The sequence below is a fragment of the Aulonocara sp. 'chitande type north' Nkhata Bay genome, linkage group LG15 (assembly GCF_057382095.1).
Source record: "Aulonocara sp. 'chitande type north' Nkhata Bay isolate Kocher_YH1m ecotype deep benthic linkage group LG15, A_spYH_male_GT1.1, whole genome shotgun sequence".
Classification (NCBI taxonomy): domain Eukaryota; kingdom Metazoa; phylum Chordata; class Actinopteri; order Cichliformes; family Cichlidae; genus Aulonocara; species Aulonocara sp. 'chitande type north' Nkhata Bay.
In genome coordinates this window covers 3,304,958-3,332,918 of record NC_141358.1, presented here as the reverse complement: position 1 = coordinate 3,332,918, position 27,961 = coordinate 3,304,958, and the positions used below count along the sequence as shown (strand labels likewise).

At 41.1% G+C, this 27,961-nt stretch overlaps 1 long non-coding RNA gene across 1 annotated transcript; it reads left to right on the top strand.

The window, feature by feature from the left end:
* Positions 1-27,961, top strand: LOC147312258 (uncharacterized). Its single transcript, XR_015124996.1, has 3 exons — positions 1-139; positions 1,382-1,508; positions 27,673-27,961. It is a non-coding gene; the product is annotated as an uncharacterized LOC147312258 (long non-coding RNA).

The following is a 27,961-nucleotide window of genomic DNA, read 5'->3' as shown; positions in this document are numbered from 1 at the left end:
GACTGTAGACCTGCACAAGGCTGGAATGGACTACAAGACCATCGGCAGCAAACTTGCGTTCGTTCAGAAATGGAAGAAATATAAAATGACCACCAATCACCCTTGGTCTGGAGTACTGTGCAAGATCTTGCTTCATGAGGTAAGAAAGATCATGAGAAAGGTGGCGGTTCAGCTCAAAACTACATAGGAGGAGCTTGTTATTGATCTGATGGCAGCTGGAACAATCAACAGGAAACGTTATGCTTTGGGGCCGTTTTTCTGCTAAGGGTACAGGACAACTTCACCACATTGAGGGACCAGTGGAAGAGGCCATGTACTGTAAAATCTTGGACCAAAAGCTCCTTCTGTCAGCCAAAACACAGAAAATGGGTCATGGTTGGGTCTTCCAGCATGACACTGAGCCAAAACATACCAAAGCAACACAGAAGTGGCTAAAAAAGAAGCACATTAATGTCATGAAGTAGCCTAGTTAGTTTGAGATGCTCATACCTTGAAATCTGTGGAGGGAGCAGAAGCTTTGAGTTAGCAAGCGGCAGCCAAGAAACCTAAAGGATTTAGAGTTTATGCAAAGAGTAGCTTGCAAACCACGCACTAAGCCATGCTTTGCTTGAGGATCAATTACTTTTTTCATTCAGTGACCTGCAATTTGTAACTTTTATGTAATGTATTCTTTCAGAATTTGTGATTGATATTGTCTCTCTCGTTAAAATGAAACTACCATAGAGACTGTTCATTTCTTTGGAAGTGAGCAATCTTATAAATTCTGCTGGGGATGAAGTAATCATTTCTCTCACTGTACATAAAAAATAGCCACAACACAGAAAAATAAATAAATATTGGATAAAATATTGAATAGCAGCTTGATCACATGCTTTGATATACTTTCAGTCATACGCATATCATCTGTTATAGACAGTAGGATCAGTTTTCCCCCTTTGATTTGAGTCTGATTTGAGATTAGTTAGTATCCAACAGTGTATCATCATCACACAGTAATTTATTTCCAACAGGTCTACTGGAGCGCTCACTGGGCAGTGACATCCATCTGCATATCTGCTTGGGTTTGATCTCTTCAGGCAGTGAGAGACAGTCAGGGAAGTGGCAGCTTTCACAGCATGGTGGCTCAGACTCACCATGCTGTGAGAAGGAGGTGCAAGTAGAACCCGTCAATCCCCAAAATCACCCAGCATAACACTTGCATCCAGTGTCAGGTTGCCATTCACAAACTTGCAGAAGTGTATTTTTTACCTCATTTTTACCTCATCATACTTTGATGATTCAAACTAAGCTAATACGAGTTGGTTCAGTCGTGTGTGGGGGGGGGTTTCTTACTTCTTTAAATGATCCAGACTCCTCCTTTTGTTTTCACTTCATTTTTCAGCCAATTAGCTCTCTCTCTCTCACTTATATTCCGCTGGGATGGTAAGTGACACAGTCCAGTGGAAGCTACGTTACAGAGGCTGTCGACACCATCCAGCAGTCCTGACACATCACTGCCCAACTGACAGGTGAGCTTCTCTCACAGAATGGGAGTAATGAAGACTCAGTTTTTATGCCTGGAATGGCTCCATGGTAAACATGGTAACATGGTAAAACTGCGTTTTCACATGATAAGTACTAAACTTTTTATTCTCTTCACACTACTCTACTTCTTCTCATGGGTTTGTTTGACATTACTTTGAGTTACTCAGGAGTACCAGTGGTATTTAACTAGATTTTCACAGTCAAATAATAAAAGAATCCAGCAGGTAAGGACAGATGGAAAAGAATTATTTGCACACTATTTATTTAATTCTCGTGGCTTCACCTCACGTATTTAGAGTTGATGAGAGCAGACGAAGGAATACTTGCACAACATTTTATTTCGCAAGACCACATTCAGACATTATACACATCGCAACCTTTAAATGGGGTTTTAGTGCAACATTTTGTTTTAAAAAGCAGCACACTAACAATAAATCTGTGCAAAACAACTTTATTTGTTCATATTTTCTAACACACACACACACACACACAGACAGCTTTGGTTTTGTGCACAGATCTAGGCTTAAATCCAAAAACCCAAACGCAACAACTTGGTGCACACAACTGCACCTTACCCTAACCCCCACCCTGCATACACACACACCACGACACACAACCTTTTCAAATACACAATCTACTTAGTATGCAAAATATGCACTGCAGTAAAACACTAGGGTTGAGCTAATCAAATTGTAATGATTTTCCCCAGGAAAGCTAATTATAAATTCTTCAACTCCACTCATTCAATAACATAGCCATTAAATCATAATAGCAGGGGAAGAGTCTTATTGATATTTTCCTCACATGAGGAGGCAACATGCTCTCTTGTAAGAAATGAAGCTTTGATGCTGGTCTTTGAGGTTTACTTCAAAGAAAGCATACAGGCTAAATGATAGTGGTGCCGAGTTGAAGAGAGCACTCCAACAGGGCAAAAACACTGAAATACTGACGAAAAAAACACGCATGTTGTATGTAAACATATGAACGTCCATGTACCATCCATATGAAAACAGCAGTAAAAGCAGGCACTGCAGTACAAATGTAGCACACGAAGCCATAGTGACACAGACATACACACTGCTCTAAAAGTCAGAAAAAAATGAACATTTGGGGAAAATATGTCGTGAAATCTTTTTCCTCATTAATAACATCAAAACCAGTGTGGGAAAGTGGAATTCTATTATTGTCTTTGGAAAACATATAGAAGAAAGCATGACTTCTGTAGTTTATTCTGAATTTTTCTGAATTGTTATAATAGAAGCCAAGAATAAGCACCTGCTTGTTTGCATTGTTTTGCTATACTAACAATAGAATGAATTATTATATTTTTCTTCCTGCCTGGGATCACAACATCAAATGAGAACAAAACAAAGAGTTTTGTCAAGTCAGTCATAGTAGTTGCAAATGAGAATTTGCATAATTCAGGCAGACATCATGTTCATTTATGAGTTACTGTGCTAATAATGTAGTCACAGTACTCAGTAATATTAGTACTTATGTAATATTATATAGGTTCATTATAATGAAAGTAAGAATTGTCAAAGAAGACCTTGTTCACACAAGCCTGGTTGGTCACAAGGGAAAATATTTATTCTACAACCAGTTGAAAAGTGGTCAAAGGAGCTTGACTAGCCTGCAGTTGTTGGAGACTGCAGGCTAGTCAGTCGCAAAGATGGTGCTGCACAAAAAACCTCGCTGCAATAGTTTTTTTTGGTGTTAGCAGATTCCTGGGGTTGCCTGTAGTTTGCATGAAAGCCACCAAATGCTCGCCATTTAGTCTATGAGATGGACTGAAACTTGACAAAATGCACCTTCCAAGTAAAAGTTGCATTTCAATAGGCACAATTTTAACTTTGAAGGAATAGGTTTGGCTTGTGCTTTTCATAGCTTCACTAGTATTTTGCAAATGTTTGCAGAAAAGTCAGCTGTGGTAGCAGGGTGTGGTTTTTAGCAGGTTTTTCCCTACTGACTGGTGGCTGCCAGATTGTTCCAGAGTGGTCGAGACGCTAACTTAAGATTTAATGAGTCACCTGCCAGTGCTGAAGCTACCTGCAAATTTAAATGTGGGCTAGATCAATGCTTTCAAGGCTGTCAAGGTCCAAAACAATTAGACCAAAACTATTAAGAGGGTGAGAGCGTTAAGCATTACTGTTGTGTCTAATAATATTATATGCACTGTACTGTATGGTGGCATGAGTACAAGTGGACTTTTTTATTGAATATTTTCATAGATTTCTCTGGGTTTAAACAAAGTTCACTAAGTTGGAATGACAACAGAACAATGTTAATGTTTACTTAATGTAGGTTGACTTGAATCCAAGTGTGAAGAAAGATGAAATAATTAGCACAGCTGGCAACAAAGAAGACTCTTCCTTAATGTGATATTTGTCTTTTCAACATTCTTCTTCCATATTAAACTCATAGTGATGCTTGCTTTTAGCTTTATTCGATACATCCATTGTGTTCATATATGATAATTTTTATAACATGAAATGTTTTTTAATGTGACATGATGAAAGAAGACAGTGGGGAAGTGCTTACAACCTGCTGGCGTCTCAGCGATGTGCACTGGGTGCCCTTCTGCATCAGTGCCTTGATGCAGTGGCTATAGCATTTTGCATTTTTAGATGCAGAGCGATAACAGCCTTCTTTTGAAGAGTGAAAAAGTCTGTATAATGAGGTTGGAGAAGGTCACGGGTTCACTGGAGACCGTGGTTCACGTCCTGTTTGTGATCTATGTTTTTTTTTTTCCCACTTTTTTTCCTTGTTTCAACTCGATTTCTTTCTCTCTTTTTTGTTCTTTTTTTGTATGTTGTTGCACCAAAAATTGTTTCACTAGGTTTAGGGAAAGGGTTGGTTTGACCCTGCATGTTGAAACAAGATGCTTATCCTGTGTGTTTATGTTACTAATTGGGAATGAGAATTCTTTCAACACCTAACCCCTAACCTGTCTCACTATTACCTGGCCCTACTGTGTCAGCACAAATGATCAAGGACACTGTGTGTGTAATTTTCTGATGCCAGCGGCTTTGACCAAACAGTAGAATTTAATTCCACGAGAAACAGGCTACACATACAATGCAAATCCTAAAAAAGACTGGCTGGTGGAGTTTCACATTTAATGTGGTCTTTGCAGACATGTCTGATCAGATAGAGTGTTTTAAGTGCAGAGGCATTTGTGCCGTCTGAGTAGGTAACCTGAACCAACAACTTACACTGACACCATTCCCAGTTGGTTTCACACCAAGTCAAACCTCGATCTGTGATTCACAGCACTTCACTACAACACTTTCCCACCTGCTGTGTGACCTAAGTAAGAACATTCTGAGAATGGTGTCATGACTGTGAACAATCAGAGATGTTTTCCCACTACTCCCCACCTGATAACACAAACCGCAATGACCTGTGTGGCAATCAGATTCAAGTCTCCAAATAGTAGTTTCAAGCAGGCCAAAGGAAATATGAATGTGGAAGCTTAAAAGGTGGTTCTGTACACCTTACCCACAGACGTTACACCTAAAAATGAGACGTGCAGTTTAGACTAGTTGCATTCGCAAAAGACTCCAAAAATAATACTGCAGTTGGCAGCAGAATATTATGGCAAGAGCTGAATTCAATAATATTAAAAAAGGCATTAAGAGCATCCAGGGAACTCATTTTACTGAAGCCACTAACGCTAATGCCAAACATATTATTTGAGCACAATACACACACACACACACACACACATTAAACAAGCTTTGTCGAATGTGGTAGTTATTTATCTAAGGATCTAGCCACAGTACACATTTTTATGCCAAACACAAACTGCACAATCCGTCTAGTGATTCCCTGAACCACTAGACTGTCAGATGAGTGTCAGGTGCGACTCTTAGCAAAACAATGACACTTAATACCAGCATATAAACGGCAGGTTCCTTGTGTAGTGACGCACAGGGAGATGACGCACAAATTATAGCAGTGGCACTTTAATAATTCCCGCAGCAAACATCTATTACGTGAATGTGTGTTTTAAATTCAAGGACAAGAGGGAAATGTAGAAGAACCCGCTCTCTTTTTTCTGTTTTCTGATCAATTATCGTGCATGTGTCAACCAAACAGCCAATAATTGTGCCAGTCTCAGACTGTCATCTCTAATCACTCATTGCTTACTTCCTCGTCAGTTTTGCGTTTCCAAGCTGTTTTTACCCCAAATGAGCAAATCAGTGCACATAATATTAATCTTGGCAAAAATATTTAAACTGGTCTGAGGAAGCTGACGATGGTAAAACGCATGTTTCTTAGAGGTTTGCATCTGTTTTCATTCCTCTTTGGTCTGGTTTGTAGTTCCACTTCACTCAATCCTCTGTACGTGTGTGTGTGTGTGTGTGTGTGTGTGTGTGTGTGTGTGTGTGTGTGTGTGTGTGAGAGAGAGTGAGTGAGAGAGCCAGTGTATGCATTTATTAATATTGCTGCAGCCTGTAAGTCACTTACTCACAAATGTAATTTTTGAGCGCTTGATTTCAGATCTTCACATTTGGCTGTTTGTGCAGTTCGACAATCTGTGCTCCCTTCGGCCTAATTTGCACCTCACACTCTCAAGGCTTCTTGCCACTCACCTGCTTTTTCACACATTTTTCTTTGGCCCTGTGAACCTGTTAAGTCTGTTGCTGGAACTGGTGCGTGACTCTGCCACGATCTAACGCCAAAGGGACAGATATGAAAAAGTGGGGGAAAGCAGTGGAATAAATACAGCATAGCGTTTGAGTGTTGCAGGCAAGCTTATAGTGCATGGTTGTACTCATGGTGCCTGCACTGTCACTGTATAAGCTCTGACACATGGTAGCTGGACCGTGTTAAGCAAAGGCAAAAAAAAAAGAAGAAAAAGAAAATCAATCTTGTAATCCACTACTCGATTGCATGAATACAGAATTGGAAGTTGAGGCTCCTGTGCCATCTGTATGGTGGTGCACTAAGAAAATAATCTATTTAATTTCCCTGGTGGCCGCAGGTGCTATCATTTATCTCATCCAGAGAGACTTCTAAAGTAGATAAATGCACTTCTTAGAATGAGATAAATCTACCTTACCATATGTGCCCCGCTGTGCTGCCTTATGGGAAAGGGGGGGGGGGGGGGGGGGGGTTGTGTTCCCTCAGCCATTTAATACTCAAGACGCCAAACCTTGGCCAGACGAAATTCATTTCGATCAGTTTCAGTGGGAAACTGTTGCACGGCGATCTGTAACTGCAATTTAATACCACCACAAGAAATAAATGAGAAAGCAAAGTGGAAAAGTCTGCGCTTTTTTGAAAGAACATCACATCATGTTAAAAGATTTGCAGCCATATCAGTTCTTGAGGGCTAATGAGCGTATATGTAGTCTATCTGCATGATCCGAATGAGGCGCTGGACAGCTAACATAGCCTGACAACCCTCTGCATGTGTGCTCGTGCATATACGCGGTACGTTTGATCCAGCCGCACAGAGATAGAGTCGTGATTCTGTCCTACGCTGTGCACACACCCCCTGGTGTTTTTGAGTTGACATTTTAATTCCTACTTGCGTGACTGTGCTAAAGACTCTCTGCCCCTCCTTTAACGTCACTAATGTTCTCTGTCTTTGTCTCCTCCTATTATTCCTCCCTGTGCAGAACTTTCCTTCTTTACTTGTCCTTTGTTTCCTTTTCTGCAGGGCTGTCAACACTCCTCACCCTAAAATCTTCTTTCCTCCTCCTCCTCCCCCTCCTCCTCCCTGAGGACTTGCATCTTGCCTATCACTAACATTTACTGGCAATACAATGTACCTGCACTTGAATCTTTTGACCCCTCACCCTTTGGGACTATGAAGTGCTCTATAACCACTCCAGATCCTCATTGGTCACAGATGCTCATGACAGTTTTAGCTTATATTCTGTAGCTGAATATGAGCCTATGCATAATTCATAGAGTCAAGTCCTATGGCCTTGAGTGATGCTGCTGAGAAAGTTAAGTGTAGAAAGCACCCAACCATGGGGGGAGGTCTGTGTGCAGCTGCCAGCGCAACAGTTTGCGCGTCATAATATTTGATCTTGGAGCTAATTGAACTTGACATGCATTGGGGAAAAGTGCATCATGGTGTGTAGTAAAGAGAAGTAGGACTGCTCTGGGTTTGAGCTTGTTCCTGAAATAAAAAATGCATTATTTTTTTAAAGGGAAAATCTGGCTGCTCCAAGGGATTTCTAATGGGTCTGGTGTGTGAGTAAGTAAAGGTGGGCTTGCCTGTCGCATTCAAGTATGAACCTTCTCTCTGTTTTTAATGTGGTGTTTTGTTTTGTTTTTATTCCTGCTGTAATACATTTCTATGTCTGCATACCTCACCCATACAACCCACTGTTTGACGGAGCAACAAATTTGCAGCAGAAGGCAAACAAAGGGAAGAGAAACAAATCACGTGGAGCTAAAGGGGTGCAGTGGTTAAATCAGGAGTTGGTACATGAGCTCCGGCATTGGATGTTGGGGGTTTTTTTTCTCCCAAGCCAGTGGGCAGAAAGAGTGGGGTGAGAAGGGGAAGAAATTATTAAAATGTGCCACAGCCACAAAGTGCTCTTGGAGTAATTAAGTCGACAGCAGCTTGGCTTGCTGCTCCATTTTGAGTGTGTAATGTTTTTCAACAATGACAGAGCACGGCAGAAAACTGGCCTGTCGTCACGCTCTCTCTCCCAGCTAATCCTTTTACTGCTGACCACTCTGACGGGGTGTGAGTCCAGCCCTACTGCCTGCCTGCCTGCCTGCCACTTTTCTGGGGAAAGAGAAAAAATAAGGGCGGATGGGGGAGGAGGGATGAGAAAAAGCAGCCTGTTTGTTTTCCAATGTAATGTTTCACTTTGTTTGTGTGCGTGTGTGCGTGTGTGTGTGTGCATGTGCATGTGTGTGTGTGCATGTGCATGTGTGTGTGTGTGTGCATGTGCATGTGTGTGTGTGCGCGTGTGTGTGCGTGTGTGTGTGTGTGTGTGTGTGTGCGTGGGTTAATGTAATGTTTAATTTCATTTTGAATGTGTGAGATTTCCATTGCTTGCCTGTGGGGTTACGTGCCAGCAAAGATGTTGGTGCATATCTTGGGTAAATGTTTATTCGGTCCACAGTGAATACACTCCAGCCCCTTGTTACTTACAGAGAGGGTTTTTAGCATCATCTCAGGCTCCGAGCCCATCCACTCTGCTCTGGCCACAATGGCTAATCCTGACATAGGCAGCGGCGGCAAGCAATCAGCACTCGCGGCCCAAAACATAATGGAAGTCTGCCTGTCTGGCTAGATGTCTGTGTGGATGACTGGCAGGCCAACCCCCTCGTCTGGATGCTTGCCTTTCGTACCTCTGTGGCTGTGCTGATGGCTGAGTAGACAGTGTGTTAGACAATGTAAAGTTATTCTGTCAATAAATAAGAAGTCGAGCGCATCCCAGAATTGAAGTAATCAGCTAATTACAGAAAAATGTAAGAAAAGCTTTGGCATCTCTCAGATGGTTTGAAACACTATCTAATGAATACAGAGGGAGATTTAGTACGCAGCATTTCCATATGTATGTCTTTCTTTCTGCCTTGCTGCATTTTTTTGAGTTTCCGCAGGGCTGATGTGCTGAGCTAAGACAACTGGTCAGTCCAGTATTCCTAGTTCAGCATCTCTCAGGGATAATTCATGCTTATAATCTTTGAACGGTTAGGCGAAAAAAGAAAAAAAAAAGTAGTTACACATTTCAACAACATGGTCGGTTTATTCTCCTGTATCACAAAGCACTGATTTTCAGCATGCTAGCATCGTTGAAAGGATATCAAAGTCAGTAAATCCATCAGACTGAAATATCTCAGCAGCTGCTTAATGGATTGTCATGAAATCTGTTACATATGACAAGCATATAATCTTTAAAATGGTACATGTGATAATTGCTAAACTTGGTTTATGACCAACTTCCAGTGTAATGAAAATGGGTTTAATGCTGATTAACAATTATAAGCTAACACACAAAAATAAGATGGTGCTGTTAGTATCTTGTTGCCTGCTAACACTGGAAAGATGTTCTTTTGAGAATATTAGCATTGTTATGCTACTTTTTTACTGTCACACCTTTCCACATGCTTACTGGACCGAAGTTGCCTATTCCAGCAAACGCACCTATAGTCACATGAAGAAAAAAAAAACCTGTGCTCTCTTTCAATTTCAAGGTTATTCAAATTAGGACCTAATAAGAAAAAATGATCAGGTCCTTATCAGGTTCACCATCCTGACTTCTTTCATACAAAGCAGTGTATGAAAAACTGAGTACGTGCTTTCTTCTTCCATGGGAATCAGGAGGGCAGCAGTAGTAGCAGAGTAAGAGCCAAGTACTGATAATCAAATGATTAAAAGATCATCAGCAAGTGTGAGCACCGCTATAAAACCAAGGTTTGGCAGTTTGCTGGTCTTTAGGATTTAGGTGTGTGTTAGCATAAAAGCAAAAAGCTCTTTAGGAAGCACTTGTTGCTGCCTATCTGTCTGGAAAGGCCTATAAAGCCATTTCCAAACGATCTGAAGTCCATCATTCTACAGTGAGAAATATTATAATACACAGTGCAACAAAACCCGGCATATGAGCGCAAACACCTCATACCAGCTGTGAAGCACGGTGGTGGAGGGCTGAGCTTTTGGGCTTGCTTGAGCACTTTGCAGCAATTGAGTCGACCATGAATACCAAAGTATTCTTGAGGTGGATGTATCTGACAGCTAAAACTTGACCTGAAATTGAGATGTGGAGCAGGGCAACGCACAGCAGCAAATCTCTAACAGAATAGCTGAAAAAGAAAAGAATCAAGGTGCTGTCAGTCCAGACCTCAACCTGATTGAAATGCTCTGCTGGGACCTTATTGGAGCTTTATTGGCTTTTATAACTGAAGTAACTTTGTAAAGAAGAGTGGTCCAAAATTCCTCCACAATGATGTGAGAGACTGATAAAATCAAAAACAATACAATTACTTGAAGTTATTGCTGCTACAGGTGGTACAAGCTACCGATTAATGAGGTGTAATCACTTTTTCACACACTGCTCCTGTATTTTTATTAAATAAATACGATTTAAACTATGCTGTGATGATCTACGTTGTGAGGGAAGCAGTCAAAAAGCAGGGATGCCCAGACTTACCCTTTCCCAGAGTCTCCTCCCTTCAGTGTTTAGGAGTAGGGGCTCTAGTCGGAGCCCTTCTCACATTACATGAAAAGCTCATTTCTGCCATTTGCTCACACTGTCTTATCTTTTGATCACCACCCAATTTGCAGCCATAGGAATGTAAAATGACCAGCAAATCACTTAGAGCTGCTAATTCTCACTGCCCTGGTGCACATTGGAGAGCATCACTCAACTAAGGCATTAAAATGTCTCCTAAAATAAAGCGGTTTTGAGATTAGATTGCAACGCTCATTTCAGCACACATAAAATGAATAAGTGCTGAATTTTATTCAGGTGCTTCAGCTCCAAGGCCCTCACAGTTATGCAAAAACATGCAAGACCAAGGCCCGTTGTTCACAGTCAGTGTGTAGAAAGGCAAATTTTATGTCTCCAAGCCAAATGCATTCTCCATGTGTACCAAACCCTCGTATGGCTCTTTTTACTTCAAACACAAGCTCCTGAGTAATATTGCCTTTAACTTGTTGTGTTTTGCTTTAAAACACTGTAAAAGACATTTTTACCAGAAAGCTGAGCTGAATTATAGTAGATGTGTTTTTCCTGCAGTACCTTTCAAATATTGGATCACAGCAAATAGTCGTTAATGGGAGGAAATAGGTCTCTCCCTAGGGCTTGTTGCACTGAAGCAGCCCCAGTGCCTCAGACCTCTCTCTCTCACACTCTTATTCACCCACTCTCATTTTCCTGTTTTGTCTCTCTCTATTATGATGCACTTTGATGCTTAGACTCCACTGCTGTTTGTGAGAATGCACCATTGTGCACACTGAAGCTTTCCCATAATGAGGCCAGAGGTTGTCAAGGGGAGGGCCAGGGGGGATAAATGGAAAGATGTGAGAGAGTCCGGAAGAGGTGGATAAAAGGGAAGAGAGGCAGATGAACTGGCAAAAGAGCAAGAGCTGTGAGTGTTTATCGGGGAGCGGTTAAGAGCTCTGCTGCGTGCCCAAGGTCTGCTGTCACAGCTTGAGAGAGCCCAGCCAATAGGCACTGCGGTTGCACAAACTTAGAGTTCAAGGGTCACCAAATCCTATTTAACCTTTCCATCTAAAAAGTGACATATTATTTAAGGCTCGCATCGCATCACCTGAGACGTCTCCATTCTCAGGGATTTAAGATGACTGTGTAGCTTCAAGGGTGAGGCCACAAAACAACACAGCGGTACACTCGGCTTCTTTGCAGAGCCACAAACAAAGATAAAGTCCTTTCATGCCAAAGATCTCTATTCCTGTCTTTCGTCGCTCAGAGCTGTGTGAAAAAGATACTGTGCATAATCCAGTCGCATCCGTATGCAGCCAGTTTCAGAGCGATAGAGCGGGAGTAAACAGGATTCCCTCCGGCTGTTGCTTTCACCTGCTGGACGTGGACTGTAAAAGAAAAACAAGGCCACATTCACAGAGCTAAAGGCTTTTCATGCAAAGGACCGGCTTACAGTTGAAAAACTTACAGAGGGATGAATTAAATATGACTGGATGAATACCACATGACTGTTTGTGCAAAGGATCCAAAATATTTATGAAGGAGAAAAACAACAATCGTCACACTTTTTGGTGATTTGTTTCTATTTTTTTTAAGAAATAGAAACGAGTTTGACATGGATGGAGCTCACTTGTTGTTGCCCCATCCGTGCATGTGAAGTCTTTTTTACAAAGGCCATTGAAAGCTCATCGTTTGTTCATTTTATTTATTTTTTAATTTGTGGATTTGTTTTTAAAAATTAATCTGCAGTTATTAGATTTTCATGCTGGCTTCACAAAAATATTTCATTCTTGTCACATCTATTCTTCCTGTCATGCTGGCTTTAATTATGGATTTAGATATAAATGTACACATATAACACACACACACACACACACACACACACACACACACACACACACACACACACACACACACACACACACACGTTTACCCCTTTTCCAACTTGTTTTTTCATTTATTTGCACTTTAGCAAGCTTCTGCCTTTCCTCCAGCTGACCATCTCTCCTGTATACCAATCTCTAACTACACGCCATCAACAGCACCCAGAGGGCTTCTACATGCAATATTGAAGATTTCCATTAGAGCTGAATTGTTTGTGGGGTGGGGGGTGGGGACCTTCAAGAGTGTTTTGTGCATCAGGAAACGGACATGAAGCTTCAGCATCCTCACAGAAAGGAGAGATGTGTAGTAAGGGAAGAGGAGGAAATAGGGAAAACCTCAAGGGTTTGATAAAGGAAACAAAGCAAAAAGATCAAAATTAAATAAAACAGAATGCAGTGTAACAGTACATAAAATATCCGCATGCGTTGCTCCCATTTCACTTTTATTCTCAGGTTTAAAGTGAGTTTTCTACCCGTGAGAGTGACGGTGAGGGAAAATCCAGCACAGCGGGGAACGAAACTCATCCTTTGTTTATTTGAATGGCATAAAAAGATTCAAATACACAGAAATATACTTGAACATATTGTATACTACTTAGTACAACTACCTGGTGATATATCTCTGGGGAAGAAAGGTGATTTAAGTAACTTTGAACGTTGCATGGTTGTTGGTACCAGAAACTGTTGATGTGCTGGGTGAAAATGTCTTATAGATGCGGATGAGGAGGATGGCCTGATTGCTTTGATCTGACAGAAACAAAGAGAAGCTCAAATACTTCAAAGAACTATTAAGTTAGAACCAAGGTATGCAGAAGAGCATCTTTGAATGCACAACACATTGAATCTTGAAGCAGCTACAACAGCAGAAGACCACACCATGGCATGATCTTAAATGAGGCGAGAATAGGTGAAGAATCCACCAGACTGTCTGTGGACAGAGCCCACAGCAGCACCAGCCCAATACTCCACCTGAGAGTACAGAGAGAGGATGAGAGCAATAGAGGGCAAGAAAATCAGGCCTGCCTGGACCATGTCAGGTTCAATCTGGTAATAGCAAGGTGTGTCTAATGAAGTGGCTAGTGATTGTCTACGTTCAGCAAACACTGACCATTTTCATATCCAGTATCCACGTGGCACACAAATTACAGTCAATCAATTACAGATACTCCTGATCTCAACTCATTATGCATTTAAAGCACACCTGTCCAGCTTCTCCACCACTGTGGGCAAGACCAAAGAGCTGTCAAAGGACAGACCTCCACAAGGCTGGAATGGGCAACTAGACCATCAGTCACAAGTTTCGTAACAAGGTGACACCTGTTGGTGTAATTATTCAGAACTGAAAGACATATCAAAGGACGATCAGTCGTTCGCATTCTGCATTGCATGCATTCTTGCATGTACAAGTCTTCAGCTTTCCAAATAATTCAGAGAAGGCTTTGGAAAAAGTGCTGTGGTCACATGAAACCAAAACTGAGCTCTTTGGCTTCATCTCAACCCGCTGTTTTTAGAGTAAGAGAAATACTGTGTATGACCCAAAGAACACCATTGTCACAGTCAAGGATGGAGGTGGAAACATGCTGTCGGGCTGTTTTTCTGCTAAAGGTATAGGATGACTTCACTGCACCGAGGGACCAGAGGAAGAGGCCATGTACTCTAAAATCTTGGATGAGAAACTCCTTTTCTCAGCCAGAACACTGAAAATGGGTCATGGATGGGTTTTCTAACATGACAATGTAAAGCTTATTTCAGTGGTTCAATCCTATAGGAAAGGTGGAGGAAGCTGGAGCAGCCAAGAAATGTAGATTTAGATTTAAAGAGTTCTGTAAATTTATAATTTATATATTCTGTATTCAGTTATGAAGGCTCTAATTGTTGGTTGCGAGCTGCCGCTTAGATGCTTGTATCTGCCCGGGGCTGTTGATGGGTCTGTATGCAATGATGGGCGTAGCTGCGGGAAGTTTATTGTTTTTTTTTTTTGTTGATGAGTGAGTATAGGGGTGGGATTTAATAAGTTTTCTTCGTCCCACTCCTTTTTCAGGCAAGTTTTGTTTTTTGTTTTGTGTATTTTATGTTCAGTATAGGTATTTGTTGTGCCTGAAAATGAATAAATAAATGAAATGAATGAACCTGGTGACCAACTACAAGAAATGTCTGACCGCTGTGCTTGCTAACAATGATTCCTCCCCCAAGTTATACATTGATTTGCAGGTCATTAGGCAAAGGAAATATGTGATCCCCAAGCAAAACATAACTTTAATGTAATGTGGTCTTTCTGGATTTTTGGTCGATATTTTGTCTCTCTCCATTAAAATGAAACTACAATAAGAATTAGAGACTGTTCCTTTCTTTGGAAGAGAGCAAACCTACAAATTCAGTGGGGGAGGGGTGTCAAATAATTATTTTCCCCACTTTAAGTGTTTTACTACCAGACAGGTGCTCAGTTTCTCTCTGTGCCGACTGATTATCAGCATTTTCCTGCATAAAACTGCATGCTGCTGCAGCTGGACACCAAGCTGAATGTTGTGAAAGGAAAACCAATTTGCAGTAAATTTGAGGTGCACAAAGAACAAAATGATTGGCTAAAAGATGCTAAAGCTAAGGAAAAATGCACTTGGAATTGGATAGTACTTTTCATTAATATTTTTCACATTACATTGCATAACTACATTGCATTTGCATTACAGCCATTTGATTAATGGCTGTAACAATTCTAACATTGTTAGAAATGTTATATACGTAATTAATCAGATGCAGACGGAACGTCCCCCAGGTCACAGTACATTGATCTCATTCATCAGCTGACTCATATAGCTCTCTTTGATTATGTTTGTATTTGAAACTCCAATATTTATACCTTCTCATTTCTGTTTTTATCTACACTTACCTCTGAGGAAAATCTGACTCTTAAGAAGAAGTGCTCCACTAATGGTTCATCTGTCTGCTGGCTGGTGAGTAGAGATTGTGTATTCTGTTAATCAGTGATTATATGCTTAAGTAGCAACCTGCAACCAATAGAAACAAGGCTAACAAAAGGTAACCAAAACAATGAGCTGAAAGACACTAAAGCTGCAACGACTGCAAAGTCAGGTGATATTTTGATACATTTGTCATCTTTTTTTAAAATCTTTTACACAGTCATTGTTAATTTAAGACGTATAAGTGAAACAGGCCACTAAATTCAAACAAATTATGGGTCAAGCAAATACTGATCAAACCAGTTGGGAATAAAGCCACGGGCCACGTCTTGATCTACAACAGTGAATTCAATTCAAACACAACTGGTACCTGTGCAGAAAAGGAAGCATAATAGTGAAACTTGCCGGAGAAAAACAGTTTAACACTGTGTACTTTTCACGCTTAATTCCAATGTTTCAGGGTTGGAGTGTCTTGCAGAACTTATTCCATCAAAGGCTTTAGACACAGTTATCTAACGAAATCAGCAATTAACTGCAAAGAAGCAGAGACAATTCAGTGAATAAAGCAACCTAATTAACTTCCACCATGTGAATGTTTTTTCCAGCAAAACACTTTTGATAGTCGAGCAGATTCTCTAAAACTGTGTGTAGATGTAGCGCGAGGCAATGTGCTTCTCTCTTTGTGTGTCTGCAGATTTTGCTGTTTTCATTAGACACATAAGGACTCACCACGTCCTCTGTCCAGCTGTGAAAGTAGAAACTAAGAAGCCTCCAGGTGCATCGATGTGCAGTTAATTCTGTAGCTAAATGCTCTTTCCTGCTCATACGGACGCACACACACAACCGCCTCCACAAGCACACACATAAGCGTGAAGGCAGTCTTTCCATTTACTAGCAGTATCAGCTCCTGAGAGGCACTTTCCTTGAATGCCTGAAGTAAAGTGTGGGCTTCTTTTCCCTACCATGTTAGAAGCTGGAACAGCTGCCTGTTTTTGCCCATGCATAGTCACATAATGCATGTTTATAGTGTTGTGCAGTGAATTTGAATGTCTCTCTCACTCGACTCATCTAGCTTTCTTTGAATAGATTCAAACACATCCTGTCCCAGGCACGCACACACACACACACATCGGTAGTCATGCATTTAGCTGTGGCCCTTTAGGTGGATACCCATCTCAGCAGGTGACAGCTATCAATCGAGCCCCAGGGTCAATGGAGGGATAGAAGAAAACCCCTTTCATCTTCCTTTTGACTTCTACTCAGTCCTCTGCGCTTGCTCTCTCTCCTTGCTTTTAACTGCACCTTCTTGTGTGTGCAGAATTCTCAAAGCTCTAACACACTTGTTCAAGATTCTTCAAACCTTTTTACAATAGGCGTGCCGGCATGTCCTTGTTTTGCTCTCTCTTCTGCCCTCTTTCCACTATCACCTTTCATTCACTCAGATTTGTTTGAATTCTGGGCGAGGGAGCAAAATCCCCAGCAGATGATAGACTTGGGCCTTAGAGGGAGCAAGTCACTGGCGCCATGCCTCCTGGACCAAAACTCAGAAAGAATTCTTGTACTTGTTGAATGTTTTGGCTCTGTGCATGGGCAATCACGCAAATCTGCTTTCCGCTGGGGCTCTGCGGGAGTCTATTTATGGTTGGCCTGATTGGAGAATAATTCTCACTCTTAAAGGGGTCATTTCAACTATTTGTGGTCTGTGACAGTTCAATCAATATGTGGAAATATGAGCAACTCATTCTCAGAGTAAGAATGCCTAAACAGAATGCCCTCCACAACGGCATATTTTTGCTCACATTTGAAAAGCACGGAGGGTTTTCGGCTCTATTGAAAAACTTTTCTTTTAAACGTTGTACAAATCGCATCTCCATCAATGCCTCTCTCCTGCCCTCATGAACAAGACAGTATCCAAGTGTTTTTCCTCCTCTCTTAGTCCCTGGGGAAAGGAAGCCCATTCCCACCCACGCATCCCCCCCCATCACCAGTTCATCATCCATCTGGGAGGCAGGATAAGCACTGCATGGGACATTAGGCCCATTACCCAATCACAACATGTTATCAGCCCCGGCCCACCAACTCTCCTCTTGCTCTCACACCGTGCTCAGATTTACTGGAAAGGACACTGTGCTTAACACAAGCTGCGAGGGAGCATTGGGGCTGTATCACACCACTAGATTGTCTCTCCATGTCAGATGTGTGTAGCTGTATTTCTGCTTTCAATTTGAAAGTCAGATTATCTTCATGAATGTATAATGACATTTCTAACCCTCCAAAGGGTAAGCGAGTATAGCTAATGGCTGGATGGATGCATATAAATAATGAAAATAGGCACAAGCTTATATGTTTCCATTTGTAATGAGATCTTGAGAGGTTTAAAATACTTTTTTGGAGAGGGGGCGGGGCATTTATAATTGCAGGCCTCTACATGTATGAAAGATTAGAGTGAGCAACTCTATTACATAAGTGAGTTTAAAATGCACAAATATGCCATGTATGCCAAATAGCAAGCGTTCCAGAATAAAGTTGATGTATGTAAGATCATAAAAATGCCAGTAGAAATTGCTTACCTGTTTACTTGTGGCCCGCTCTTAGCACCCAGCTGATAGCCTGGACTAAAAAGTAAATTGACCTGCCTATTGTGACTTTTACATAATTTCCACCATGGCTGAAAGAGTCCAATAATTATTAGTATAAATGACACAAGGGGAGGATATAACAAGCTTAAGATTGGGGTTAAAGAAACACACACACACACACACACACACACACACACACACACACACACACACACACACACACACACACACTTTTTTCTTATCTCTTATTACTTACAGTTTGTAATATACAATTGCCCTCAAACCCGTCAACTGAATTTCTTTTCAGAGGCACAAAGTTTTCAAATCTGCAGAGAAAGTTTAGTACAATTCCTTCTCCTCTTAAATGTCCCTCATTTACTTAGTTATAAATTAGAAATTTAAATAGAAATTGCAAATATACTTTGCAGAATATGGGGAACGGACAGGGTGAGATTAAGTTTAGACAGGTTGCCCTGGCAACAGACCTTAGAAAGGGGAAGTTCTTGCAAGCTGCACAGGAAGTTTTAGTGCACAGGCATATTAATAAATAAGACACAGAAAAGAGGAACTTTGCCATATAAGGAATGTTGGTATCGAAACTGTGTGACGTCTGCAGTACAGAAATAACACCATATAAGACACATGTTGAGATTCTAATGTTAGAGATCCTGCAACTGGCGTTTGGGCGGTGCAGGGGTCTCTCTCTTCTGGAAGATGATTGAATAAAAAGAAATATAAAATGTTTTGACCACTATGAGTCGGGTTTTCTCTGTTCTATCATGGGGACAAGAGAATCGGGGTTTATAGAATAGTCACAACAGCTAGATGTCTACAGAAATGTTCAATTGTAGCTGCTGCAAGAGCTGAATCGCAGTTTGTTTTTAATACTGTTAAAAGTGCAATCGCTATAACAACAGGGAGCTTCAGCACATCAGCAGCTGTTTTCATTATCTGCAGCGCTGCAAGATGCTGATGTTGGTAAGGATTGTCTTCCTGGTGCTGAGGCTGCTATATAGCACTGCATATGGTTGGAAATAGTGTTCCCAGTATGGGGAATGGCTGTTGCATGTTAACCAAGAAACAAGAAAACACAAACAAAACAAACTATTTGGTTTTTTGTAACAATTTTGACACGCAAAAAAAACTGTTTCTCCATAGAAAAAAAAGTGTACACATTTTTGACACATTACATGACTCTGGTGTAGCTAATTATTTAATAGTTAACTAAATTAACATTTACATTTGTGTTGATACACACGCAGGCACAGCTACAGTGCTTCATGATGATTTATACTGTAATGTACAGACCCTAAAACATACAGAGAAAACAATCAGATGACCCCCTCTGAGCAAGCGTTTGGTGACAGTGGGAAGGCGAAACTCCCCTTTAACAGGAAGAAACCTCTGGGAGGTGAAGCAACCAGTCCAGAGGTTAAAGAAACTTTGTTCAACATTTTATATTTTAATCCAATATTTAGGTCAGTTCAAATGTAATAAATTAACAAATCTTTTGCTAACGTTATCTCAGAACTCATTTCTGCACAATCCTTCCAAAAAGTTTGTTTTTTTTTTTCAATTGTCCATTCTATACCTTCGACAATGATTTCAATATTAACTGCTTGGAATTTTCTAAAAAAAAAAAAAAAAAAAAAAAATTTAATAAATAATAATCAAATAAATCTACTTAAAAGATTTGAATTCTTCCCAAAAGCACATAGTGTGCAGTAGTCTGCCAGAGTGAAAAAGGATGGTCACAAAAGAAATGCATCAAGTGAAAAGATGAAAAGATACCTCCTACAATACATTAATTATTTAGACCTTGGCTAATGTCAGGGAAGAGAACACACAGATAAAGCTGAATAGACCCTGTTAATAAGAGTAAAAGACTAAAAGAGGACAATTTACCACACAAGTCCTTTAAGTTCCTGCTTTCTTCAAAGTTAGATTTTACTGTCGGACTGTGGGACTCTGCAGCGCTGCTCCCAAACCAAGAGATCCTGCATAGTCTGTTCATAAAGCTGACAGAAGAAGTTGTATCCATGAAATATTGGCTATCAACAAAGCTTACAGTAGGAACAGTGTTTATCAGCGTATCTCAGTGTGTATTTGTGTCTCTGAGTAGTGTGTCTGTGTCGGTTCTCGGGGGTGGGGATCCGACTGTCACTCTCTGACATTGTAGCCTAGATCTAGCGGGGATTTAGTGTTTTTGATTCCACAGTATGAGTGACCGTTGGGCACACAGGCAGGACAGAGGGTGTAACCGGCCTCAAACCTCCAACTAATCTACTCATGGAATTATCTCCTGCTAAAGGAGCTTATAGAGCCACTGTTTACCCCAGGGGGGACCCCAGATGTACAGTAGACTCCACAAACACATTGATAAGGGAACCCAATGCGACTTGCTCTCAGAATTATAGCCTGGGATTTCATTTACCTATCCAAGACAAGCCAACAAGCAGATTTGGGTAAAAAAAAATAAAAATAAATCAGATCTTCTTACATGTTTTAGCAAAAAAATAAGGAACCAAGGAAATCTGCACAAGTTCAGCTGTGCTTCTCACATACAGCCCCCTCCACTGCTGGATATTTAATACGTTAGTTCTTTAATGCATTAAAAAATAAATATTCTGTCCCACTTTGCATGCTGAGATGGTTGTATTGCAGTAAGCTTGTGTAAGCACAAGGCACACCAACTGAGTGCTGATTCCAGTTTTGCCTGTCCAGTATGTTAACCGGTGGCTAAAACACGGGCTAAATGAATAAAGTCTCACAATGGATTTGAACAAATTGCATATTTTGGGATTTTGCAAAAAAAAAATTATCAGCATTTTTTGGGGTATCAGGCGATACAGCAGCAGCATTGAGCACTGACCTGATAATCCTTAAAACCTTCACATTTCAGTTAAAGGTTTAAAAAATAACAATGGCTCTGGGCATGGTAAAGTCTATTTCTCAGTTTCAAAAATACCTAAACAACTGAAACTTGGTATAGATGTCCATGGCACACACAGAAATAATGAATTTAACAATCTCCTGACTTTCACTCTAGTGTTACCATGAGGTCTTAGATCCCTTAAATAGCATCATGAAGGGAAATGTAATTTGAGCAGTAGACAGTAGCGGTTTTTGATACGGGCGATTGCCCGGGGCGGCATCGTGGTGGGGGGCGGCATCACAGGCATCGGCCAAAAAAATAAAAAATAAAAAATTGCTCGTACTCATGCTGCCCCGACATCATGCCAGCGCATATTGGGAATGGCATAGGCACCGATCGGTTTTCTATCACCCATTTGCTGGGAGTAAGGGCGCCCTCCGTTTGCGAGGTGCGCAGGGAGGAGAGGGCAGGGCGGCGAGGGATTCTCTGGCTGGCTGGAGCAGCATCTAATAACCAACTCGTAAAATAAAACAAAATAAAAACAAACCAACAAACAAGAAAACAAAAATAAATTTAAAAAAATAAACTGCCCTCTAGTGACACTACACAGCTATAGCATGAAGAACTACAGGCATCTACAGGCTATTGCACTGTCATGGTGGCACCTTCATGCAGAGGCTGAGTACCCTTGTATGGAGTCCTTAAAGAAGCCAAATGCTGATTAGCTGGAATGTTGATATGGAAAGGAAAGGGCACAACCAAAGAGGAAGGAGAGGAAGAAGAAACAAACAATACCTTAATGACACTCAGTTTTCACTACTTTTTAAAGTAATTCTTTGTTCATTATAATTTCTGCATTTTTCATGACAAAAAAAAATCTCAGCGAAAAGACCAACAGCAGCACAAACATAATCAAGGGAAGCTTATGTTTTTGGCTGACATTTTTTTGACACCGCCTTTGAGCGGGGGCAGACAGCTACAACATGTAGACACGTGTAACACCAGTGCAGTACTATTTAAGATGCTGACTAGAGCTTTTAAGCCTAAGCACTGCTGTTTGTGGCTCCAGAGAGTCACTAGCATGGCTCTTCCTGTAGCAGGGTTAGTGGTGTGAAGATGATAGCATCTTATTAGTCTTTGTGCATTACCTACCCACTCTCTGTTCTTTCTTTATGATTTATGTTGTTATTGCTTATTGATCTTTTGTATGTTGTGTGCATGTGCATTTTGGGACAAATAATAAATAAATAAATAAATAAAAGACCTTTTCAGTTTAGTTAATTTTCTCAAAATGTCAAAAAAAACGAGTCTAAAATAAAAGTCACACTTATAAATACTTGCAATCTCACAGGTTCAACATTGCGGTTTTTACACAACATGTCTGTTGTGCCTTCTTCCTGGCAAGCTCCTCTCCTTCCCTGTAGTTTTCACACTGTGATTCAGCCAATTGGCCAAGGTGTTGATATGAGCCACGACAGCATATGAAAGCATGAGGTGATGAGAGCACGTGGGAGGCTTTGAGATCCAACATGAGCTGTTCATGGGTGTTTTCTGGCTGTTTTTGCTGAGTCCTCACTCCCACCCTTTGGAGGTGAAAGCCAATGAGTAAGAGGGAGAGGAGGGGGGAGAGAGAGAGAAAGAGTAAGCCAGGCAGGGATGACTCTCTTACATAATGTCTGCTGCTGCTGCATGACACGTTTGGTCACGCTCCGAATCACTACTCCCAAGTCCATCACCAAGAGGTGTGTGTGTGTGTGTGTGTGTGTGTGTGTGTGTGTGTGTGTGTGTGTGTGTGTGACTGACAAAGAGAGATGATGCTGAGAGGTTGGTCCGCAGTCCTGCCCGCGGCTGAATGTAGGGATTTGTTATTGATTGCACAGCTGTCTTCTTTAATTATGTTTCCATCCAATCAATGCAAAAGGTGACGAGAGCCAAAGTGACATTTCTCCACTCGGATTACTTGTGTCTCCTTTGTGGCTATTCTGTCCTCTGCTTTGACTTAGTGCCACACTGCACCCATCTGCACTCGTTTCACTGGACATTTTAGCTAGTGCGAGCATACGCTTTCATTCGTTTCGGGATGCACAATGGCACAAGTGAGATAAACCAGGAGTGTGTGCAAATACTTAGGCTGATCTATCTAGGATAAACAGTTAAGCCGAGAGGAGACGCTGTGCAGTTATCACCAATGGGGCTGTGAAAGAAGAACTCAGCTTTATTTTCCATTCACACCATGTTAGAGGACTGACTGGGACAGCATTCAGCACTGCTGTTTGTATAATCAGTCAAAAACGTGACAAACCATGTTAGAGAATGTGATTCTTTGACAAACTTGCTTCTGGACATAAATGACAGAAGTCAGTTGTGATTCTTGTGTTTTAGAGGCTATTTTTAAATTCAGTGACAGGCCAGAGCTAACGATTATTCTCAGCAAACCTGGAAAATGCTTTCAGCTGTTTGGACACTCTAATTCTAAAAATAAAGTGTTGGAACGACACTTTAAGTATAAGTATTATCAGAGTATTTATAACCACTCTTTAATTTTTTTTACATCAAGAACCATAACAAATGTATTTATTTACATTTACTTTTTAATTTAATGCATAATTTATAATAATTATGAACTAAATAATGTATCTGCTGCATTTTAACACATGCAAATATTAAACCCATGTTCCATTAATTATTGGAAACTTTAATCTCATATTCTTGGCTGTGCGCTGCCCTGCATTTCACTAAAGACTTCCCATATTATGCTAATAATTACATGGAATGATTTGATGGGGACTGTATCAAAAGAAAGTCTATTTTCTTTATAAATAATGCCAAATCACATTATTCTGCCAAGCAAACTTTTTTGGAACATTATTCAGAATTATGCAAATTGCTGTGGCAAAAAAATGCATTGGAACAGGCAGCCTCTTCCACTCTGCAGCTTCAGTACTGTGCAGTGCAGCGGGTGTATTTCGAACACAAAAGTGCTTGGGTGTTCAAATGCTCAAGTTGGTTCAAACTTCATCAGCCCTGCTCTTTGGGCAAATACTGCAGATAACATAAGAGATATTAATGGATCTGTTCCTGGATTGGAAGCATATTTGACTATCCGCCTCCTAAAATCCTCTTCATATCAAAGCAGCAGTTGAATTAAATTTTATTTATATCCCACCAAATCACACCAATGGTCATCTTGAGGAGCTTTATATTGTGAGCTAAAGACCCTACAAACAGTAAAGAGAAAGTGCTTTGAGATACTGGAAAGCAAAGACTCCCTTTAACAGGAAGGACCCTCTGATAGAACCAGAGGAGGGGCATCCATCTGCTGCGATGCACTGGGGGTGAGGGGAGGGAGACAGGTCAAAATGCACAATTTAATAATAATTAATGATTAAATGCCGAATGGTGTATAAACACATGGTGAGTGAAAAGGAAAAACTCATTGCATCATAGGAAGCCTAGACCTATTACAGCACATCTAAGGGATGGATCAGGGTCATCTTGTGCAGCCATAAATATAAGCTTTATCAAAAATGAAAACTTTAAACCTCATCTTAAAAGTAGAGACAGTGCCTGTCTCCCAAAGCCAAACTGGGAGCTTGTTCCACTGGACAAGGGCCTCCCAATCTACTAGGCCACCCCATCTAAACCAGCAGTCTGAAAGCAAGTTGCTCTATTTGGGCTGATATGGTACCATAACAAAGTGTATAGAGTGTTCACAGAAATCCCTTTGTGCATGGGAAAACACTATCAATGTAATTTCTATTGAGTATTATCAGGGCTTCAGGGCTTGTGCATGTAGATACCGTGTCCTTTGAGTGGCAAAATGAAACTGACCTCCGCAAGCCAAAAACAAATTTAGCGAAAGAGGATTCACGACAGCAGTGTGTTTGTAATTGTGACTTTTAGTGTTTGCCCTGTTAAAATTGAACGTGGCACTAAATCAAATGTTCCTCTGAATAACAAAAGCTCAGGACATATGAAATGGACACGGCTGGATTGAGCAAGCAGTAATTGAGGTGGTTGCAGGCCTGAGCTAACAATGGAGACGGTGCAATGCGCTACTGTCCATCAAAATTAATGACAGCGCCCGCTGATTAATTCCAGGTCAAAGAATATTACAAACAAATTTCTGCAACCACCAAAACCTGTCTTTCATGCTCTGCCTCTCTTTATTCATGATTTATTACAAGCTCTCCTTGTAACGCTGTCTTCCTATTACTTTCCATCTTTTCTACTTGCTTTCCTTTTCTTTGTGCCCTCGGAATGAGTGAGGTGTAGAGGTAGCTGCATCTGAAAGGCATAATTGAGTCCTTGAATTCTTTATGGGAACAATATTCCCCTCTGACTCACCGCATTCCCACATTAGCGCCACAGGATTCTAAGAGCTTTTATATCGGTTAGTCTTTAATTTCCACGATATTAAATTGCTTCACAGCTGTTGGCAATTCATGTTCTGGCAGTATACATTCAGAGCTCAATTCATCACTCAAAGCAATTTGAAATTAGCTGAAGCATGTCTCCGTCTACAAGGGGAAACCACATAAACACCTGTCCAACACTTGAGACACAATCTTGACACTATTTATCCCACTGCGCTCGTTAATTTCATTTGTCTTGCCTCGTACAGTGGGGGGGAAAAAAGAGTATGTCTGGTGGAGCTGTAAATGTGAGAACAAAAAAACAACAACTGAGGGACACTTTAAAATTCTTCTTCCTCAGCTGGAAAAAACAGCGTGTTCTCCGAGGAGTGCCATGCTCCCTTCATCTCAGCCATTTTTGTTGTTTGGGATCTCACCGGGACAGCGGCTAACTGACCCCCATCCGTCTCCATGGGGACAGAAAAGCCATTTCTGCTATTACTGAGATTAGTAATCTTATCTGCTTCTGTTCTATTTTGGAAAAGCTCATGTAGACTATCAGGGGGCCTACTGCTGCTTCTCCAACAGCTATTATCATATCCACAATATCTACATCTCACATATCAAACATCAGTACCTATACCACTACTGCTAAACCCCAGAGATGCACTTTCTGGCATCACAGTTATCTGTTTTCCACCACTGCCGAGCCAGCGTGTAAGCAGTGTTCCCACAGTGACAACCAACCCACCTTTCAATACATTTTGGAGGCCCACTCCCACCCGATGTCAGTTGTTCCAACTTTGGCCCGAGCAGTTTTGTGAGGTCTCACTGGAAAAGGAATGGATTTAAATTTACATTTAAAATGATGCAGCTGAGTAAATGCGTTTTAAGGAAAACTGTGAATAAACAACAAAAAATAAGATTAGTCCAGTTACTCAACCTTTGAACATGTTACACCCAAAAATGACAAACAAATGCACTCCCCTCTTTAAATCCTGTTGTTTGGGCACAGAGTGCATTTCAATTTGTCACTTTTCATGGGCGGAGCAGTAACCGAAATTACATTTTGACCAATAGTGTGAAACGACACATTTAATCCCTACCAACCCAATTTTCCACATCAGTATGTTGGTTGAATGCATTCCTCTGCAGCAGGCCAGTGCATATGTTCTTTTAATTTAAAGCCACGGCCAGTAGAATATAAAATGTCTTGAATTTACCTCTCCCTCTTCAAACCGAGCCCCACGGTACGCCTGCTCTATGCAGCGATTTGAAAGATGACTCACCACCACTTGTTTCCCCTTTTGCAGACTGCAGAGTGGAAAGTCATTCTGTACAGTAAAGGCACAAAAGGGGTGATGCAAAGACGTTATTATAAATATTGAATACAGTGACTGAAATAAACTTGCACAAATATGAATTCCTTTTTTTTCTCCTCACACTTTCTGCAAGCTTACTCACCAGCAGTGGTCAAGAGTCTTGACTTGGCCTTTTTGTGCGGAGGTTGCATGTTTGCACAAGTTTTCTCTTTGCTGGAAGTGTGATTGTGTTGCTTTATGTGCAGTGAAGATGAGAGGATATAAAAACTATGATTTCCAGTTCAATATGAGAGTAATTATGGTAATAAGTTATGACATGGTGTCATCATACTAGAACAATACTATCACCACTAAATTTGGTCTCTTCTTAAACGATATAACTCTTTCTGCCTATGTGAAAAAATTGATGTTTGGACATATAACATGTGCCAGACGTGTTAAACTGTATTCTGCCATCAGAATTCTTCTTCTCTCACATCCTCCCTTTATGGATTGTCACAGCGGCTCCATCAGCCTCCATCTCACCTTATCCTTGGCATCTCCCTCTGTAACACCAACCCTCATGACACCCATGAATCGTCTCTGAGGTCTTCCTCTTTTCCTCCTGCCTGGCAGCTCCATCTTCAACTTCCTTTGTCCAGTCTCCACTCTCCCTCCTCTGCACATGTCCAAAGTGTCTCAGTCTGCCACCTCCAGCTCCGTCTCCTGTCCTTTTGTTAAGGGCCACCATCTCCGAACCATACATGGTTTTATTTTTGTAGCAACAAAAGGTGCCACTTGCCCTGCTCTGATAGAACAAGCTCATTACTGTGCCCTCTTATGTGACCATGGTAGCTTAAATACATATTTGAACAAGGGGTATGTTGATCAAACACTGGATAATGAACACCACCACACATCCTGGAACTGTGAAATGTGAATAGAAAATATGTATATACAATGTTATAATTAAGAACACCATGAATAGTCTTGTAGCTGGGGATTGTAGATGGTTATATGTGCTGCCCTCATTTTTACAGCTACTAATGACCTCCTCTTCACTCTCACTGCTCTCTCCTTCCCTCGCTTTGTAGACTGAGTTCTCACAATCCCCCGGGGGGCCCGAGAGAGAGTCTGCGTGCTCCGAGTGATGATCAGCAAGTCTTAGAGAGATCCCGACAGCCAATCATCTGTCTTCCAGTGGCGGGCGTCCTGCTTGGCTTCACATTTCAGGATGGTGCCATTTCTTATATTCCTGCCCGGAGAGCTGTTTCATATTTGGAATGGACTGGTGGTTTTTCTTTGCCCTGACGTGCCGCTGAATGTGACTCTGATAGATCTGTACTGTGTTTATTAGGGGAAAATCTGCAGAGCTTTGTCTGC